The sequence below is a fragment of the Erinaceus europaeus genome, chromosome 12 (genome assembly GCF_950295315.1).
Source record: "Erinaceus europaeus chromosome 12, mEriEur2.1, whole genome shotgun sequence".
In the NCBI taxonomy this organism is placed as follows: Eukaryota; Metazoa; Chordata; class Mammalia; order Eulipotyphla; family Erinaceidae; genus Erinaceus; species Erinaceus europaeus.
This window is the reverse complement of record NC_080173.1, coordinates 97480728-97493367: the sequence shown is the minus strand read 5'-3', so window position 1 is coordinate 97493367 and position 12640 is coordinate 97480728. Positions and strand designations below refer to the sequence as shown.

General features: G+C 46.6%; 1 protein-coding gene across 4 annotated transcripts in view; it reads left to right on the top strand.

Annotated features, from left to right (window-relative positions):
- Positions 1-12640, top strand: part of DAG1 (dystroglycan 1) — a 61596-nt gene that overhangs the window by 20734 nt on the left and 28222 nt on the right. The gene's annotated exons all lie outside the window — the stretch shown is intronic.

Below are 12640 nucleotides of genomic sequence, written 5' to 3'. Positions count from 1 at the left end.
CCAGGCGCTCCTCCACCACTGTGCACTGGGTACCCCTGCACCTGTTTTATTATTTATTTATTTATTTTTACCAGAGCACTCTTCAGATCTGGTTTATGGTGGTGAGGGGAATTGAACCTGGTACTTTGGAGCCTCGGGCATGAGAATCTCTTTGCATAACCATTATGCTATCTACCCCTGCCTCTTGTTTTATTTATTTGTTTATTTTTATATTTATTAATTTTTCCCTTTTGTTGCCCTTGTTGTTTTTCATTGTTGTTGTAGTTATTATTGTTGTTGTTATTGATGTCATCGTTGTTATATAGGACAGAGAGAAATGGAGAGAGGAGGGGAAGACAGGAGGAGAGAAAGACAGACACCTGCAGACCTGCTTCACCGCCTGTGAATAGACTCCCTTGCAGGTGGAGAGCCGGGGGCTCGAACCAGGATCCTTACGCCGGTCATTGTGCTTTGCGCCACATGTGCTTAACCCACTGCACTATAGCCTGACTCCCTGTTTTACTTATTTTAACTAGACCACTGCTCAGCTCTGGCTTAGGGTGGTGCTGGGGATTGAACTTGGGACCTAGAGGCTCAGGCATGAAAGGCTTTTGCATAATGATTATGCTGTCTCCCCAGCCCTATTTTTAATTATTTTATTTCTTTTATCAGAGCCCTACTAAGTTGACTGTGGTGACAGGGATTGAACATGGGACTTCAGAGCCTCAGGTATGAAGTTTTTTTTTTTCCCTTTTGTTGCCCTTGTTATTATTATTGTTGTTGTATAGGACAGAGAGAAATCAAGACAGGACAGGGGGAGAGAAGGATAGACACCTATAGACCTGCTTCACTGCTTATGAAGTGACCCCCCCGCAGGTGGGGACCTGGCTCGGGCTGCTATCCTTAGGCTGGTCCTTGTGCTTTGCATCATGTGCGCTTAACCTGCTGCGCTACCGCCTGGCTCCAAAAGGTTTTTTTTTGCCTCCAGGGTTATCACTGGGACTGGGTGCCAGCACTACAAATCCACTGTTCCTAGAGGCTATTTTTCCCTTTTGTTGCCATGGTAGTTATTGTTGTTAATGCTATTGTTGTTGTTGTTGTATAGGACCGAGAGAAACCGAGAGAGGAGGGGAAGACAGAGAGGGAGAGAGAAAGACAGACACCTGCAGACCTGCTTCACCAGTTGTGAAGCAACTCCCCTGCAGGTGGGGATCAGGGGGCTTGAACCAGGATCCTTATGCCATTCCTTGTGCTTGGTGCCACCTGCACCTAACCCGCTGTGCTACTGTCCGACTCCCCCCAGTTTTCTTTATTTGTAGTTATTAGAGGCGGGATGGTGGCACATGCACCAGAGTGCACGCATTACAACGCACAAGGACCTGGTTCTAACTCCAGAGTATTGGGAGGGTTGAACAGGGGAAAGAAATGCATTCCCTTTCTTGGAAGTCTCATTTCTCCATCCCTGATGACTGGTATCCTGTAGAGCTGTTGTTGGACAGCACTTTTACTAAGTTAGAATATTGAATATTTTGGACCAGCATAACAGTTATGCAAAAAGACTTACATGCTTACATGCCTGAAGTTCAGGGTTTCATGTTTAATCCTTTGCACTATCATAGGCTAGAACTGTTGTTTTTTTTTTTTTTTTTGCCATGAGCAGTGCTCTGGTGAAAAAAAAAAGAAAGGGGTCAAGTAGTGCCGCACTTGGTTGTTCACAGATGTCACAATGTGCAAGGACCTAGTTTTGAGCCCCTGGTCCCCACCTGCAGGGGTAAAGCTTTGCAAGTGGTGAAACAGGGCAACAGGTGCCCTCCTTCTCTGTCACCCCTTCCCTCTTGATTTCGGGCTGTCTCTATCCAATAAACAAATACAGATAATAAATAAAAATTAGAAAAAAGAAGGAAATACCAGCTTAGAGATCTGGGAGGTGATGCAGTAGATAAAACATTGGAACCTCGTGGTCTGAGAAGTGGCGCAGTGAATAAAGCACTGGATCTCAAGCATGAGGTCCTGAGTTCAATTTCCAGCAGCACATGTACCAGAGTGATGTCTGGTTCTTTCTCTCTCTCCTATCTTTCTCATGAATAAATAAATCTTAAAAAAAAAAAAAAAACATGGGTAGAGGGTAGATAGCATAATGGTTATGCAAACAGACTCTCAAGCCTGAGGCTCCAAAGTCCCAGGTTCAATCCCTCGCACCACCATAAGCTAGAGCTGAATAGTGCTCTGGTTAAAAAAAAAAAAAGAAAGAAAGAAAAAAAATTGCTTTAAAAAAAAACCAAAACATTGGACCCTCAGGAATCGGGCAGTAGCGCAAGGGTTTAAGCGCAGGTGGTGCAAAGCACAGGGACCAGTGTAAGGATCCCAGTTCAAGCCCCCGGTTCCCCACCTGCAGGGGAGTCGCTTCACAAGCGGTGGTGAAGCAGGTCTGCAGATGTCTTATCTTTCTCCCCCTCTCTGTCTTTCCCTCCTCTCTCCATTTCTCTCTGTCCTATACAACAACAACGACATCAATACCTACAACAATAAAACAAGGGCAACAAAAGGGAATAAAAAAAAAATTGGAGCCTCAAGCATGAGGTCCCAAGTTCAGTCCCTAGCTAGCATCACATGTGCTATAGTGGTGCTCTGGTTCTTTCTCCATTTATTCCCTTTTGTTGTTGTTGGATAGGACAGAGACATGGAGAGAGGAGGGGAAGACAGAGAGGGGGAGAGAAAGATAGACAGCTGCAGACCTGCTTCACCGCCTGTGAAACGACTCCTCTGCAGGTGGGGAGCCCTGGGCTCGAACCGGGATCCTTATGCCGGTCCTTGCGCTTTGCACCATGTGCGCTTTACCCGCTGCACTACCGCCCGACTCCCCGGGACCCGGTTTTGATATGCTGCTCTGTGGGGGTATATAGAGCCACAGACTCTCTCTTCCTGAGGCAGTCATGGCCTCCGGAGTTTGCTTGTTGAGGGGGAGCCAAGGGTGAATGAAGCTCTGGGAAGGATGTGTCATATTCACGAGACAGTGAAACGTGTCCTGTTTCATTACCTGTTTTGTATTTGCTCTTCATTTTTATTGGCTGTTGATTTTTTTTGTGTGTGTATAGAATACGGGAATTGGGGGACAGGTAGTAGCGCAGTGGGTTAAGTGCATGTAGTACGAAGTATAAGGACCATGTAAGGATCCCAGTTCAAGCCCCCCGACTCCCCACTTGCAGGGGCATCACTTCATAAACGGTGAAGCAGGTCTTTAGTTTATCTCTCCCCCTCTATCGTCCCCTCCTCTCTCAATTTCTGGCTATCGTAGCCAATAAAAAATGGGAAAGGATGGCCACCAGGAGCAGTGGATTCATAGTGCTGGCACTAAGCCCCAGTAATACCCCTGGAGGCAAAGCATAAAGTAAAAAATATAATATGGAAATCTCTGAACAGCACCTCTTAGCATTTGTATATTGAAATATAGTAGTGGAGTTGAGGATGGTTTTTGCAAATGTACCTTTCACTGTCTCTCAGGAGCATTTCCTCCCAGCATTCCAGGGGTTGGTGTGGGATTACTCAACATTCCCAGGATTCTTTGTGGCAGAAGTAAACCAGTTCTGCTTTGGTTGTCATAAATGCCTCTCTTAATTAGCACACTTGTTCTCCAGGGTTGGGTTATGCCTGTTGGCTGTATTTGCCAAGAAAAATGATGTAGTCAGTAATGGAATTCCTGGTTTTTTTTTTTTTTTTTGGCTATTAATCAGAACTTAGGACGCCTTTCTTTTTCTGGGATTTTACTATGGAACGTCTCCGTAAAGTTGTGAGTCTCAGGTTGAGGACCTAGCATGACAGCTACACGAAAAGACCTTAGTGCCCGGGGCTCTCACATCCCAATTTTGATCCCGAGCACTACCATTATAAGTTGTAGCTGAGTAGTGTTCTGGTCAAAGCAAATAGGTAGATATATGTATTTTTAAATATGTATCTAGGGGCCAGACGGTGGCACTCTGAATTAGGCGCACATAGTACGAAGCTCAAGAATCCTCATAAGAATCTTGGTTTAAGCCCCCGGCTCTCCCCACCTGTAGGGGGGTCACTTCACAAGTGGTGAAGCAGGTCTGCAGGTGTCTCTCCCTCTCTCCCCCTTCTCTCTGTTCTGTTGAGTAAAATGGAAAAAATGGCTTCCAGGAGCAGTGGATTCATAGTGCTGGCATGGAGCCTCAGTGATAACCCTGGAGGCCAAAAAAAATCATGTTATCGGTCACGACAGTAAAAATAGTCTGTGTGTATTGTGTAGACCTGTTGAGTTGTCTGTATTGGATCTGCCTGACCTCAGGAAGCCCTGCTTACTGGATTATTATTATTTTCTTTTTTTAAAAGTAACTTAATTTATTTTTAATTTTTTTTCCTTTTGTTGCCCTTGTTGTTTATCACCATTATTGTTGTTATTATTGTTGTTATTGCTATAGTTGTTGTTGGATAGGACAGAGAGAGAAATGGAGAGAGGAGGGGAAGACAGAGGGGGAGAGAAAGATAGACACCTGCAGACCTGCTTCACCGCCTGTGAAACGAACTCCAGGTGGGGAGCTGGGGCTTGAACCGGGATCCTGATGCCGGTCCTTGCGCTGTGCGCCACCTGTGCTTAACCCGCTGTGCCACCACCCGGCTCCCAGGATTATTATTATTTCTTTAAATAGGTACCAGTCTGATGAGTAGCCATTGAATAGGGGTGGTTCTGGGTCTTGTAGAAAATGAGGGTAATGAGGCCTTGGAAACGCCTTTCTGTCTGAAAGTTAACCTGGAGGGCTAAAGCCTCAAAGTAGGCAAAAAACAAACAAACAAAAGTATCTAGAACTTCTTTTCTGCCTATTGTGGTTGTGTTAAGCATGCCGGAATTAGTGTCTTATATTTTTGGACTTTAGAGCAGTGCTGGAAAGATTGAATTGGCTGAGTAGAAAATCTTCCTAGGAGGAGACTAAAAGAGAAGCTCTTTATTAAAGATCTAAAACTCGAATTCATGAAAGTCACGCGTAGACACCAGTAGGGTTCCTATTTCACTTTTGCATTCTCTCTATTTGTGCAGCCAGCTGTTGGTTCTGTTTACCTGGAAAAAAATCATAGTATTTTATCAGGAGGTCAGTGGTGTAGACTTTAAAACATTGCACTTGCCAGTCTGAAGATGTGTTTAATTTTTTTGTCAGAGACTTCTACTCTGGGCTGACTTTTTGGCAGATAGAAAGGGAAAGATGGGGGCTGGGTAGTAGCACAGCAGGTTAAGCACCCATGGCGTAAGGACCGGGCGTAAGGATCCCGGTTTGAGCCCCCAGCTCCCCACCTACAGGGGAGTCGCTTCACAAGTGGTGAAACAGGTCTGCAGGTGTCTATTTCTCTCCCCCCTCTGTCTTCCCCTCCTCTCTCCATTTCTCTCTGTCTTATCCAACAACAAAGACAATAATCAACAACAACAACAATAAACAACTACAACGATAAACAACAAGGGCAACAAAAGGGAAAAAATAGCCTCCAGGAGCAGTGGATTCATCGTGCAGGCACTGGAGACAAGAAAGAAAAAAGTAAAGATGGGGCCAGGTGGTAGCACAGCGTTTTTTTTTGTTGTTGTTGTTTTTTAATATTTATTTATTCCCTTTTGTTGCCCTTTGTTTTCTTGTTGTAGTTATTGATGTCATCGTTGTTGGATAGGACAGAGAGAAATGGAGAGAGGCGGGGAAGACAGAGGTGGGGAGAGAAAGACAGTCACCTGCAGACCTGCTTCAGCGCCTGTGAAGCGACTCCCCTGCAGGTGGGGAGCCGGGGGGCTCGAACCGGGATCCTTAAGCTGGTTCTTGCGCTTCACGCAGTTTTGTGCTTAGCCCACTGCAGTACTGCCCGACTCCCAGCACAGCGGTTTAAGTGAGCCCCCGGCTCCCCCCCTGCAGGGGAGTCGCTTCCCAGGCGCTGAAGCAGGTCTGCAGGTGTCTGTCTTTCTCTCCCCCTCTCTGTCTTCCCCTTCTTTCTTGATTTCTCTGTCGTATCAAACAAAACAATAATAATAAGGGCAAAAAAAAAAATAAAAAGGCCTCCAGGAGCAGTGGCTTTGTAGTGTAGGTACAGAGTCTCGGCGATAACCTGGAGGAAAAAAAGAAAGAAAGAAAGGGAAAGCTAGAGATGGGGAGATAGACACCATAGTACCCAAAACTCTGCCGCCGCCGCCTGAGTAGGTCGCCCGCACGCTCGCACGCAGAGAGGTGCCTGCCCTCAGTGGCACTCCGCTTTTAAAGGGGCTGGGCCCCTTGACTCGGGAAAGAAATCACTACCCGGGAAAGTAGGTTCTTCTGCTAGCAGCGTCAGTCCTGAGCTGAGAGGACTGTGGGACCCCCAGCCCCTCAGACTCTGAGTTTTCCTTTCGGTTGAGCATTGCTGACCAAAGAGGGCGCCCTGTGCAGGCCGTCAGACCCACTGGATCAACCAGACGGCGGGCTTCGCGGGTGCCTCCCGGGAGGGGCTCCCTTTTACTTTGTGCAGCTGGCAAAGAAAAGAAAATGGCTGACGTGTTTTCTTCCTATGCAGGCCTTTCGTGCCCCCAGGCCGCCCGTGTCCTTTTCCTGTGTGAGGGGGAGAAGGAATGTCCTGGCCTCCTCTCTCCTCCTGCCATGTGTTTCGGGGAGAATGGGAGCCTTTGTGACTGTGCCTGGGGCACAGCCCTCCACTTGAGTGTCAGGCCTGCTGTGGCCTTTCTGCTCTGTCTCTGCTTGTGGTTGCTGGTTTGAAGGGCTGGGAGCCCAACAAGCAGTCACTTCCTCACAGGCCCCCTTGCTGCTCAGGGGTGTTCTGTGTAATGGGGCTCATTGTTTGCCCCTGGGTCTGCCCTCTGATTCTGTCCCGTCTCCATGAACTTTCTTGTCAACTCCTTGCAGGCTTCTCATCACTGCTCAAGCAGCTCTGGGGCCATATTTGGAGAGGCAGGATGTTGCTCTCAAGGCTGACAGGGTTGTCACGGGAGGCTGAGCATTTCACTTAGGCCTTTCACATGTTCCAAAACCACTGGGAAATATAAAATCAATCTATTTGTGGATGAAATTGGAGTTTCAACTTGATTGGGTATTAAAAGTTTTTTTTTTTATTATCTTTTATTTATTGGATAGAAACGCCAGAAATTGAGAGGGGGGGTGGAATATAGAGAGGAAGAGAAACAGCGAGACACCTGCAGCCCTGCTTCAGCACTTGTGAAACTTTCCCCTACAGACAGGGAAGCTAGGGAATAGGGGCTTGGACCCTGGTCCCTGTGCATTGTAACGTGTGATCACCACCCGACTCCCATATACATACATACATACATACATATATATATATATTTTAACCAGAGCTCTGCTCAGCTTTTGCGGATGGTGGTATAGGGGATCGAATCTGGGGCTTTGGAGCCTCAGGCACGAGAGTCTCTTTACATAAGTATTATGCTATCTACCTCTGGTATTTTTGGTTTTTATAGAGACAGGATGTTACACACGATTCCATTACTTCCAGGCTGACTTCTTTTATATTTATTTATTCCCTTTTGTTGCCCTTGTTGTTTTTATTGTTTTGCCCTCACTGAGCCAGTCTGAGGCCAGCACCCAGCTGAATTAGACCTCTAGCCTGCCTACGACCCAGGAGACCACCGTGTCTGGGATGTGTTGGGCGTCACCACTGCTCACACCTGGGTTGTGCATATGGTAAAGCGGCACACTATTTAAGCAGGCCATTTCAGTGGCTCAGGATTTTTTATTTTTTGCCATCAGAGTTATCGTGAGACACCTGTACGACCCTGGTGACCACTTCCCCCTTTTTTCTTTTGACAGAGGGAGAGGAGAGACACCTGTAGAGAACTGTTCCCTCACTTGGTGAAACTTCCCCCCTAGAGGTGGGAACTGGGGTCTTGAACCTGCTTCCTTGCGCATGGTAACATGTACCCTCCAATGACCTAGCCTAGATCGACTGGGTGCACCAGTAGAGCTCCCAAGTCAGATTTAGATGTGTTTGCTTTTTGTGACCCTGAGGATTGAACCCAGGTCCTCATGTATGCAAAGCATGCACTGACCACTGGGTCACATCCCTCCCTCACTCTCCCCAGTGTCCAGATTTAGTACTTAGTCATTAGTGAAGACAGAAGGAAGCTGAGACCCTGGATGTGTTGCACATAATCTGAAAAATAGATTTGCAAACTTGAAATCCAGCATAAGGATTCAGAGAGTGGATCTTCTAGAAGCTGCTGCTTGAGTTTGAGATGTACTTATTCTGGGGGGTGAGAAGTGGAAACTGGTGTCAAGTGTGAACTGGGCAACTTCCTGCTTCTTAGCCTTTCTGCAGGTAGAGAACTGGACTCTTGAGGTTTCTGTGGATTAAGCACTTATAAAGAGGGCTTGATAAAAAAAAATTCTTCTGATAAATGCCACTAAGTAGTGAGTCATTTTTGCTATCTTTTCTTTGGCTTATTATCTACATTTGCTGAGCGCCAGTGGCAGGCAGTGATCTCAGACTGGCAGGGAGCTGAAGACCTGTGACTTTGTGAGAAGCCCGTGACTTCCTGTGTGCTTCTGCTCAGGTCGGAGGGCTCATAGACAGACTGCTTATGTGCCTTGGGCTATAAAGTCAACAAGATCTGGAAGAGGTCAGACAGAGTTTTGTGGTTACTGTCTCAGTCAGTCAGGTAAAAGATGTCCCCAGCCCAGCATTCTTGCTGCCTTACCATGAGTGGAGAACACTTTCCCTAGTCTTTTTTTCCCCCCCAAGGTTTAATCATTTCTTAATTGTAAAATAAACTAAAAAAAACAAGTGAATTTAAATTTGCAAAAACATGACCACGACCTTATCACAAACACAAAATTTCACTAAAAAAACAAAAACAAAACAAAACAGAGGTATAACAAAGAGGTTAAAGCTGTTAAATTTTAAATATTTATTTATTCCCTTTTGTTGCCTTATTGTCTCGTTATTGTAGTTATTATTGTTGTTTTTATTGATATCGTCGTTGTAGGATAGGACAGAGGGAAATGGAGAGAGGAGGGGAAGACAGGGAGAGAAAGATAGACACCCGCAGACCTGTTTCACCGCCTGTGAAGTGGCTCCCTTGCTCGTGGACTCCACTGCTAAACATTTTTTAAAAAATTTAATCTTTTATTTATAAAAAGGAAACATTGACTAAACCATAGGATAATTCCCACCACCAGAACTCCCTATCCCCTCCCCTCCCCTCCCCTCCCCTCCCCTCCCCTCCCCTCCCCTCCCCTCCCCTCCCCTCCCCTCCCCTCCCCTCCCCTCCCCTCCCCTCCCCTCCCCTCCCCTCCCCTGATAGCTTTCCTATTCTTTAACTCTCTGGGAGTATGGACCCAAGGTTACTGTGGGATGCAGAAGGTGGAAGGTCTGGCTTCTGTAATTGCTTCCCTGCTGAACATGGGCGTTGACAGGTGGATCCATACTCCCGGCCTGTCTCTCTCTTTCCCTAGTGGGGCAGGGCTCTGGGGAAGCGGAGCTCCAGGACACATTGTTGGGGTCGTCTACCCAGGGAAGTCCAGTTGGCATCCTGCTAGCATCTGGAACCTGGTGGTTGAAAAGAGAGTTAACATACAGAGCCAAACAAATTGTTGACCAATCATGGACCTAAAGGCTGGAATAGTGCAGATGAAGAGTTGGGGGCCCCTCCATTTTGCAGATAGCTAGTAGGCATTATTTCAGTTATAGTCCAAAGGGCCTGTGGCTACATTAGTGTTTTTTTTTTTTCCTGAGCTTGAAATCTAATATGCAGGTGGATCCTAATTATTGTCTGGGGAGGTGGTGTCATGGCTGGCAGAAGGACCAGAAAGCTGGGTCAGGGAAGAGAGTAGCTCCCTAATATGGGAAGGTGCACAAATACTGTTGGCTGTTACTTACCCTAGTCTCTGCCGGCTACTGCCCCTGCCTTATTTTCCTGTCTCCCACTCCACTCATGAGAGAGTAACTCAGTGGAAGGAGATCAGTATGTAGAGAGAGAACAAATTCTGTTCTGTCATTTAGGGTCTACAAAGCAGCTAGTCTGAGGAGATCAGCGCACAGCTCCATCTAGTTTACTTGCTCTCTTTTGCCTGTGACCCCTCTGCCTTTCTGGCCTTTCCTTTTGACTCACCTAGGAAGTTTGAATAGGCAGTGTAGTGACTGTCCCCATGACTCTGTGAAGGAGGACCGTGTGTATAGCCACGAAGTTTCTTACAACACCTTTTTTTTTGCCTCCAGGGTTGTACTGGGGCTGGGTGCCTACACTACGAATCCACTGCTCCTGGCGGCCATCTTTTTCCTGTTTTTTTTTTTTAATATTTAAATATTTACTTATTTCTTTTTGTAGTTATTAATGTCATTGTTGTTGGCCCCCTTTTTTTTATTATTGGATAGGATAAAGAGTATGAGAAGGGAGGGTGATAGAAAGGGGGAGAGAGAGAGCCACCTGCAGACCTGCTTCACCACTTGAGAATTAATCCCACCCTGCAGATGGGATGGGGGAGGCTTGAACCCGGATCCTTGTGTGGGTCCTTGCACTTAGTACTGTGTGCGCTTAACCGAATGCTCCATTGCCCAGCCCCACCAGTTTTTATTTGTGACTAATATTGGGTTACAAAATCATAAGATTACAGGATGTAGTTTCATACTGGACTCAACACCAGAGGTCTTTGTCTCCGCCCTTCTGCCTCCCAAAGATAGCCGCCATAGTTCTTACAAAGCCTTCGAAATAATTTGTCTGCTGCTTTCTCTCTTTCTTCCAAGTTCATGCGAATCAGTTCTCTAGATTCCATATAGGCTTGAGTTGTCTTTGATCTTTTATTTTGCTAAACATAATCACCTCTAGTTCCCTCCATTTTGTATCTTGTCCCAAAGCACAGTGTCATTTTTAAAAATCTTTTAATTTTTCCCTTTTGTTGCCCTTGTTTTATTGTTGTAGTTATAATTGTTGTTGATGATGATGTCATTGTTGTTGGATAGGACAGAGAGAAATGGAGGGGGGGGAAGATGCGGGGGGGGAGACACCTGCAGACCTGCTTCACCACTTATAAAGCGACCCCCCTGCAGGTGGGGAGCCGGGGGCTTGAATCAGGATCCTTACGCCGGTCCTTTGCACTACCACCCGACCCCTGTCTTGTCTTTTCTTTTTTTTTAATTGCAGAATGGTATTCCATGGAATATATATTCCATAACTTTTAAAAATATTTATTCCTTTTTGTTGCCCTTGTTTTATTGTTGTAGTTATTGTTGTTGTCACTGATGTTGTTGTTAGATAGGACAGAGTGAAATGGAGAGGAGGAGGAGACGGGGGAAGAGAAAGATAGACACCTGCAGACCTGTTTCACTGCCTGTGAAGCTACTCCCCTGCAGGTGGGGAGCCGGGGGCTCGAACTGGGATCCTTATGCCGGTCCTTGCGCTTTGTGCCACCTGCGCTTAACCCGCTGTGCTACCGCCCAACTCCCTGTTCCATAACTTCTTTAGCCAGTTATCTGCCTGTGGGCATTTAGGCTGCCTCACCTCTCTGGCTATTTGAATAATGCAGCTAAGAACATAGGAGTGCATATGGCTCTCCTAGTTAGTGCTGGCCTGTTCTCTGGGTAAGTACCAATGAGTGGTGGTGTTGCTGGAGCATAAGATAATTTCATTTTTAGTTATTTTAGGACTTTGCATACAGTCTGCCAAAGAAATTGCACCAGTCTGCATTCCCACCATCACAGTGCCATCTTTATCTTTCTTTTAAAAAATATTGATTTATTAGATACAGAGAGAAACTGAGAAGGGAGGGGGAGATACAGAAGGAAAGAGACAGAGATACCTTCAGCCCTACCTCACCACTCTTGAAGCATTTTCCCCCCTGCAGGTGAAGACCAGGGGCTTGACCTCAGATCCTTGTGCACTATAATGTGTGTGCTCAGCCAGGTGTGCCACGGCTTCGCCCGTGCCATCTTTATCTCTGCCCGACCCCACGCAAAGTGGATGTTTTTGACTCTGGACTAGGTCTACTGCTAAGCTCACAGAACTGTTGGTTTAAGAATCATGGGCTGATATATAAGATGGGAAAGTAAAGTTTCCATTTACAAAAGAAATCCCAGAAGACTTAGAGTTCTTTATGATAGAGGGTACTCAGCGCATCACTCTGACGCATCCTCTCCACTGTACTGTGGCCCTTGTGCTGCAGCCCCTGGCTGCTCAGCGGGGGAAGGCCAGACAGGCAGGAGCTGGTAGGCCGCCCCCTGCGCTCTGCTCTTAGCATCTACTAGGGCTGGGGTTCAAGGTGCCTGCCACCCAGGCGTGCTCAATGCTTAGCAGGGGTCGCAGGTGTCCGTGTCCATCTGACCTTGCCCGCTGCTTCACTCCCTGGGCCTGCAGTTGCCCTGCTATTACTGCACAGCAGTAATTCTGAGAGTCTGTGGGCCATCTGTAAACTGTTTTTGCTCCAGCCTTTGGAAGCACACCCCTAAGACTTCCTAGAGAACTTGTGATTCATTCAGACGTTATGGCTGCGACAAGACTGAGGTAGGTAGAAGGGCCAGTTTAGCAGAACTGCATGTGGGAGGGAAAGGAATTCTCTTAGCAAGAAAGTCTGAGCGAAGGGAGTGGGTGCTAGTTGTGTCTTGTCCTTTTTATAAACAAGGTTTGTTGATTTGATACTGTCTTGCATGGTAAGCTTTATTGATGGTTGAGCCTCGA